The sequence below is a fragment of the Pieris brassicae genome, chromosome 10, assembly GCF_905147105.1.
Source record: "Pieris brassicae chromosome 10, ilPieBrab1.1, whole genome shotgun sequence".
In the NCBI taxonomy this organism is placed as follows: domain Eukaryota; kingdom Metazoa; phylum Arthropoda; class Insecta; order Lepidoptera; family Pieridae; genus Pieris; species Pieris brassicae.
This window is the reverse complement of record NC_059674.1, coordinates 18,774,239-18,782,638: the sequence shown is the minus strand read 5'-3', so window position 1 is coordinate 18,782,638 and position 8,400 is coordinate 18,774,239.

Genomic DNA, 8,400 nt, shown 5'->3' with positions numbered 1-8,400 from the left:
TCCCAGGGCAGATTTATCTTTGAAATAAATAGAGGATGAGTTGTCATTCTCACTGCCTTTCAAATTACTGCCACTCTCGTCTTTGCCTGTATCGATATGATCTCGAAAAACAACTTTAACGCTCTCATCCGTTTCGAAATCACTAATGTCTTCGATCCTTGGTTGTGGTGGCGCTATATTCTGCAATTGGGCCACCTTTTCATGCAACCACCAGAACTCACCATTTATTTGTGATGAAACTATGTGGCAATATAAAAGTGAAATTAATAATTTTGTGAACATTGTTTCGGCTGTCGCGGCTTCGATAGGAATCTGCACTATTCAACGGCGTAGCGCGTTCAAATGTTAAAAGTGCAGGATGTTGCGTGTGCACATCTATTATCGGGTAATTTTCAATTGTCAAGTCGATTCGATTCATATGCGACAATTATGATTAATGCGTGCTACTCAAACGCAGTTTGCGGATAATTTGCGTTCAAATATTTAACAATATTGGGGCATGACTAATGTACAGTTGCAATGTATAATTGTGTTAATATATTTAAAAAATTACAACAACTAACTAATCTGTTGTATTGCGTGACAAACTTATATCCTAAAATCAAAGAACAGGATCTGTCAAACGTTATTTGTTATAAGGAATTCGATATCTCAATTTTCTATTTATTTTCTGTACCTTACATGACATTTACAGAAACGGCCTTCTTTCATAATGGTATTATCGCAAAAAAAATATATTTACGAATCATTTTGTACACGATTGTACAGTAATATTAAGTTATTATTGACAAATTCAAATTAATTAAAGTTTAAATACCGAGATAAACATGAAGCATGACCTACATACTCTACATAGAAATGAGGTCTTGCGTTGCATAATTACGATTCACAATAATTGGGATTTTTATTGTTACGTTCTTAGTGCTTGTTTGCCATTTTCCTTGTTTATTTATGACCTAATATGATTCCATACCTCTCTTATTATTATTTTATTGTGATTACTAAGTGACGATGTTTATGATGCATTGTTGTTCACTAACACTCGTTTAATAATACTGTGTTTGAGAACTGAAACACGGTCATCTATCGAATATTAAAAAAGCAAATCGTCCGTGTTAAAAAGATATGGATAACAAAAAATACGTCTTTTTTTCAGCGAAATTATCGTTTTATAAGAGAAAATTAATAAATTTGTAAATAAAAAATAAATAGGAAATCTATATTTAGAATAAGGTTAGGGTTTGGATAACATAACATTTACTATCAAATTTATTTTGAAAAATATAAGCAAAACAACGCGTATAACAAGCGAAGAGAGTAAATTAAATTTTCTTAAACTTAACATTATTTCCCGTTCGTATGTTCGGAAAATCAGTTCCGCTCGACCGAAGATTTGTTGGTTTGATCTCTCGCTCAGCGGAAAAGCTTGAAAAGTTGGGGAAAGAGAATATTTTATTTAAGAAACATATCACCTTTGAGGCAGGTTTATATCCCTATAGACTAAACCTAGATCTAAGCTTTTGGCTTTTAAAGTTCGTACGGTATACGATAGGCAATACGATATATATACGTATATATATATACGATAATTAGGCGCATGTATGACCTGCAATTTGGGGTCTAGGTTATTCTAAGTTATATTTCTATAACAGAATCTTTAGCGGTTTGATTTCTACTACTACATACTATGTATACAACGTCAGCGCCATATAAAGCAAAAATTAATCTATCCATCCATATAGTACTATTGAAACCGATGAAGTTCAGTAAACCAATCGTGAACATCGTGGTAGCCCGACATCCTATAAACACGGCAATATTTCACGCATAGTTATAGATTTAAGACATGAAGTCGAGTACAGTACGAGCATATTTTAAATAAAAATATCTTAAGAACAGGTGGAACAAAGGAGCGAGGTCCGAACGACCTCAGCGTTGAGATCACGCCGAAGTAAAACGATAAAAATATAGTTTATTACAAAATTTCCGTGGCGGCATGAACGTACAGAAAAGTTATCTTTAAAGTAAGTGTAAACTGCATCGCAAAATATCTTTATACGCGTCGTTTGTAGTAAAAGTTTACGAAATGTTTATCGCAAATCTCGGTACTTTTTTAACTTGTTCAATCCTGTAGTTTGTACGGACCTCCATTAAAAATGAACATTCTTCGGAGTAAGCTTCCCAGAATGTTAAGCAGAGTATGTTGGCGGGAAACCGCACAGCACCTCCACGCTTTTCAGCTAAAGAGATTTGCTAAAACGCTTTTGTCCACCACCTAAAATAAACCTTACTTCAGACAAATAGGAGCTATTTTATGTTATCCTGCCACGATGTTCGGTCAAATCTAAACGATTCACAAGCATATTTTTATGTCTGTTTCGGGTTTGTATTGCGCCTGCAGTGAATTCAAAGCTGGCTCTGAAATATGCAAGCGATCTCACGCTCGTATAGTTTTATTTAATTCGAGTACGGAATATGAATGTTCATGAAGTTTTAACGCATACTCTGAACGGACAGACTATGAATACGTAATGGGGTAAACAAAAAAATATGTGTATTATACTGATTTTGATAATTATATACTTATAAGTAAATCACACTAAAACTGCTTGTACTGTATAAATTAGTGTGTATATGTAGTTATTATTTTGACATTACAGAAATTAATGTTTAATATTGGTATGGTACATCATTAATAGTTCTAGTGAAATAGATTAAGTTATACCGCTAGGAATGTTTAATATTTCAGTTATTGAACATAAATTGAAAATGAAGGTTGTTTTGTGGCAATAGAGAGGTTGTGTCCTTTCAGATTCGTTACTGTGAATGGGTAATTCTCAATGACGTGTCTAATTTACACGTAAATAATAAATACTATGGTTCGATATGTTATATTTTGTAACATCGATTATCTTTGTCATAACTGTATCGTGGGCATTAAATTACATCCTAGTAATACATATATTTAGAGGTCAAGTAATGAAATCTTTTGGTCCTACAAAATCACTATTAAACGGAGTTTACGGCCGAGTGCATCAGAACCACACTAACTGTAACTACTGCCCTCTAGGGTCTATTTCGGCTGAAATAGAGTACAACTACCCAACTTCCCTTAATTAAGCTTTAAAGTAACTGATATTTATGTCTTATAGTAATTTGCTTGTGAGTTACTAATGTTGTAAGCGTAGATTATGGTATTAAACTTAAGTTTCGTCCAGACCAGAAGTTTGGTAACTAGTTAACATTGAACATATTTCTTATTGTGAAAACTGGAAGACGATGATCTCGAGAATATTAGTGACATTAAATAAGAAATCCTCAACTACATACTATGTCTGACATCAATTAAATTACTTTTTCAAGATATTTATCTTAGAGATATAATAATTTTTAATTACCAAAATGGCAACTGTTTTCAAAACAACGTACAGTAAACGTTGTATAATAAACTCCTTATTAAAACGATAACTTGTGAAGACTTTTTCATGAATATTAAACGATATATTCGAGTTGACGTTGGATATGAAAAAATATAAAGATAATAAACTTTAATGTACAAATAACGAGTTGATAAGTTTGTTGCTAAATAAAATGCAAAGAAAAAATATTACAGCGTAGGTGTAGGCAACCCTGCATAGTGCAGTGCAATATAGTACTATTGGAACCGATTGACTAACAAAAGACACACCTACAAAAATGTTCCGGCAGTCCGCGGTAAATAGTTAATTACTAACCGCCAAGCGCACCGGAGTTCTGTGTAAATCCTACTAAAATCTGTATTACTCAGCCGCTCAAGCTTGTGACTCATTTTAAGTTATAAACGATATCTTTGATGCTTTCGTTGTCATCATCATTATACATTACTGCAATTATCTCGTCATAACACCTTCCACAAGTAATGCAGAAATTCGATGTAACGGAATCGCTAAATAGGCTTTATTGCCTAATATAATATATTATAATAGCCTACACTATTATGTGTACTTGCCCGAAAATAAACAGAAAAACATTATCCTACAATTAATTAAAATTACTCAAAGGCTCTTCTAATTTAGTTCAAAATTGTAAAATCGAGTTTGTATACACGGGATAATGGATTTGGGAAAGCAACTGATTAATTGAAAAAAAAAAGTGATTTTAGGCCTATATTGGAATACATTAATCTTAAACCTTTGCCTTATATGATTTCTAGGGGTATAAAGTTAAACATATAAACATATAAAAATAAGAGCATATGTAAATCAAGATTTATTTATTGCTTGTTGTACTTATTGTCAAGGCAAATCATATATATTTGTGTGATTTCCTTATTAAATGTCAATATGTATGTTCCACATTCACAATTAATTTAAATGTCTTTGTAGGGTACATAATATACATTATTATATCTGTGTACTAATGCTTCTCTATAAAGAAGCTAAATGGAATACATGGCACAGTCACAGTTTACGTTTAAGAACACTCGAAGCGACAGAAACAAAATAGTTAACTGCGAAGTGTAAAAATAACGGACACAGCAGGATTATGTAAACAGGTCTGCCGTAACTGGCAGTTAGCCACTCTTTAGTGCATAGCTTTGTTTATCAACCACCTCCACACCGAATATTGACTAGCTGAAGAATTTCGCTGAAAATGCAGCTAAAAATTTATCCTTACTACTAGAGTTTTATTTCGCTACTTATTCGGTAATATTTTTTATATAACAATGCAATCAATGCTGACTCCTTGGCACGTGGTATATTGCCTTGTTGGGTGTTAATCCTTATGATATTTCTCTTCAACGAGCGAGCGAGTTTTAATTGCGCAAATAGAAAGAAAAGTCCATTGGTTCAGATTGCGACTCGAACGCAGGGTGAGAGGGGACAGTCGAGCCACTAGGCCAACACTGCTTATAAATACTACATATTATATACTTTATATTTCTCTCTTTCGGTGTCTTACTTATTGATATTTGAAATCAACTGCAGATTTTACTTGATTTGGGGATAAATCTGATACATTTCTGTGTTTCTCTCTGTCATTTTCAGTTATTATTTTTCGAGTCCAAAGACATGCCAACGTTCACCACGACATTTATCTTCACTAGACCAGACTTAAATACGCTTATCCAAGTCTACTTGTGCACAGTGGAAGTTTGAACGCAGAACCTTGTGTTTGCGTGTGCCAACCTAACCACTAGCCTATCACTGCTTATACCTCTGAGGCCCCGGTAGAGGCCTCTTTGATTTATTTCTATGAGAAGCAGAGTGTCTGAACTATGTCGCACATACCCCTGTTTTATTCAGTGCGGGGGATGAGTAAACGTATATCTTTATATATATAACCTTGGTATAAAAAAGGCCATCACTGCTCTGACTAAAATGTTTATACAAAAAAAAACCATCAAAATACTTACTCTCTAAATTCGAAACGTATGTAATAGTTTCAAAGTCTAAACTATTTAGCACATATATCATTTTCTTAGACGACAACTTTCACGCTCTATAAATTTTGAGAGATATAAGAAAAAGCGTTGTTCACCGAATCGCATATAAGGGACGAATTATTATTATTTGATTTATTTCATATCTTCAAGCCAGTGGGATTCCATGAAAACGCTTCCAACGCCTGCCGTTCGCGATAACGTGGTGAATATAATTGTTACTTTTATGTTATAATAACAATAATGGAGTGGCGTAACAACCCTTTGTTGGGTTTGACCTCATTTTTTTCATCGGTTTAATTGATAGTTTTGTATCAATGTTTTGTGATTTTTCATTATATAAGAATTATGAATGGAATGATAAAAAACCACTCAGTTGTTTGCAGTGCACAATTATGGTTCAAACGAACGCTATTAGGATTGACATTAGTATGCGTAACATCAAGACTATAACTCCAACTTCATTAATCATTATGTATTTATTAATCTTTATTGATATTTAATCTATATGTAGCATAACGGTAAACTAAATCGTCTTCATAGTTAAGAGTTAAGTACACATAGCTCTATCGGGTTCGACTCCCTATATAATATATTCTTTGGGGTTTCTAGGAACTCGTACTCATCTCAAATAGATTGTCAATGAAATATATACATTTACCGATCTCAAATTTATACAATTCCTTGTCACAAATATGCTTTTACGTCTATCATTAGTACAAATTCAGTCTGGTAATTTTCATGATATACGTATGCATGATTAATTTTAGTTTGAGTTTAGATTTGAGCTGATATTGCCGTTATATGACCAAAAAGTTACATTTATATCACTACAATAATGAATCCGAGCACAATATTACTTTAGGGGTACCATAAAAGTGTATAAAGGGATTGTAACTCCGTGGTCCCGACTTGTCCCACGGGCCCGTAATGTATGGACACGAAAGAGCCAGGATGTGATATATGGAAAGCCTACAGATGTCTTTTAATTTAGGGTGTTAGTATTGTTCGCACTTACTTTTAATACTGTAAGTAATATAAAGTTATTCAGGGGTGTATGTATGGATCACAATTATATCAAGAGAATGATAGATAATTATACGAAATAACAATAATAATATTGTTTTTATTAATTTATCTCTTTTGATCACATTCTAAATACTCTGTGACAGAAATAGAGGATTTTATATTATATATACATGTTTAAACGAATACGGGGTAGTTTCATGATTATGTTTGTGAATGCATAAACTAAGGAGACCAAGTTCCACCTATACCAAGTAGGGGAAAATTCCATACATTACGCGATGTTTATAATAGTTATAGCCTGTAGGCAACTGCATCAGAAAAGCAGAATACATGTATATTAATTATTCATTTGTTTCTTATTTACATGAAGTTTCAAACAAATAAAACGGGGCCGCTATATTTCTTTGTGGACGAGTTGAATGGCCCACCATTGCTGCTAGTTGATGTTAACAGCGACCAGGAAAATAAGTACTATAGAGAACAACTAACAACTTGCTCGTGAAACTTTTTATTTAATTTTCAGTTTTATGTAAATGTTTAATGGTATAACGGAAAATTCGTACAACGGGAACGATTGTTTTCCGGTATTCTGGATTTTCTGTATCACATGAAGTACTAAAACTACTGTCATCCATATGTGCATCATTTATGAAATGTATATGTTTTATTATAGGTTATTTTTCTTATATTTTAGTACAATTTCGGCATCGCGTTGTGGTGTACAATAAAATTTTCTCGTTTTTGAATAATTTATTGTTGTTGGAAAATGGAAAATACTCAAGTACCGTATGCTATGCAAAATAAGGGTTTCTCGGCATATTTTAATCGTATATGTGAATATTTTTAACATGTTTTGCCAATAAATTAGACTATATTTATTAAGAATGTAGGCTTGTTTAGATCCAACAAATATACTTTGTTCTGTGTAATTTCATTATTTCAATATGATTTTGTCCCATTCGGTGTCGAGACCCTTGGTCCGTGGAATCTTAGCGCTATAGGACGCTTTAAGGAAATAGGTAAATGGTTAGTCGAGATCACAAGAGACCGAAGAGCTGGCAGCGACCTCGGACAAAGAATTAGTCTAGGTATTCAAAAGGGGAATGCGGCAGTATATTCGGAAACTTGCCTAAAGGGTTTTCAGTTTAAGATTCAAAGAATGTTAGTTTTACGTTGCTTAAATAATGTAGTATTTAATAAAAGTTTAATTGTTACAGATGAATAAATTGTGATATATATGTTTTTATATAGATAAGTAATCTATTAGTTTTGTCTGCCTAATAATTTACAATAAGTATTTATGAATTATTTTTTATCTGTGAAAGGAAAAATTTGATACTAGAAATTGGTCGTACGGAAAAGAGGATTTTACAGATTTCTATTTATGGCTAAGACAATAGTGACTTAAAAGATCTTTTAGTAAGTTAATCGTACTTCCACGGCGAAAGTACACGCTGCAAGCTTTTGAATACTGAAAAACAAACAGGAAATGGAGGCTTAAAGCAATCTAAGTTTTAATCGTTGCTCTGCGAGGTTGTCTTAATTACTCCACTTATTTAAATATTACTGGTGAGCTCGTTAAAGTTAAATTACTAAACATAATTTCCCTTTTAGACCTCGATAAATTAGAAATACATGTTAATAAATCTAAATGCTAACGGTCGTTAAACTTTTAGGTGCTCTGTTTTCAACAAGTATTAGATTTTCTACTGAATGTTTTTCTAAAGGATACCAGATTTAGATAATTATTTAGAAAAGCCCTTTTTTGTTTGAGCGTGTAGTATATTATAATCAAAACTAACAATTTAATTAAAAAACTTATTTATTAATTTGAAACACCAATACACTTATAATGTATTGGTGTTTCAAATTAATAAGTCTGTCTGTCTGGCGTTTATCCTTATACTCAAATTTTAACAATTATTTGAAAAATAAACACGCATGGATGT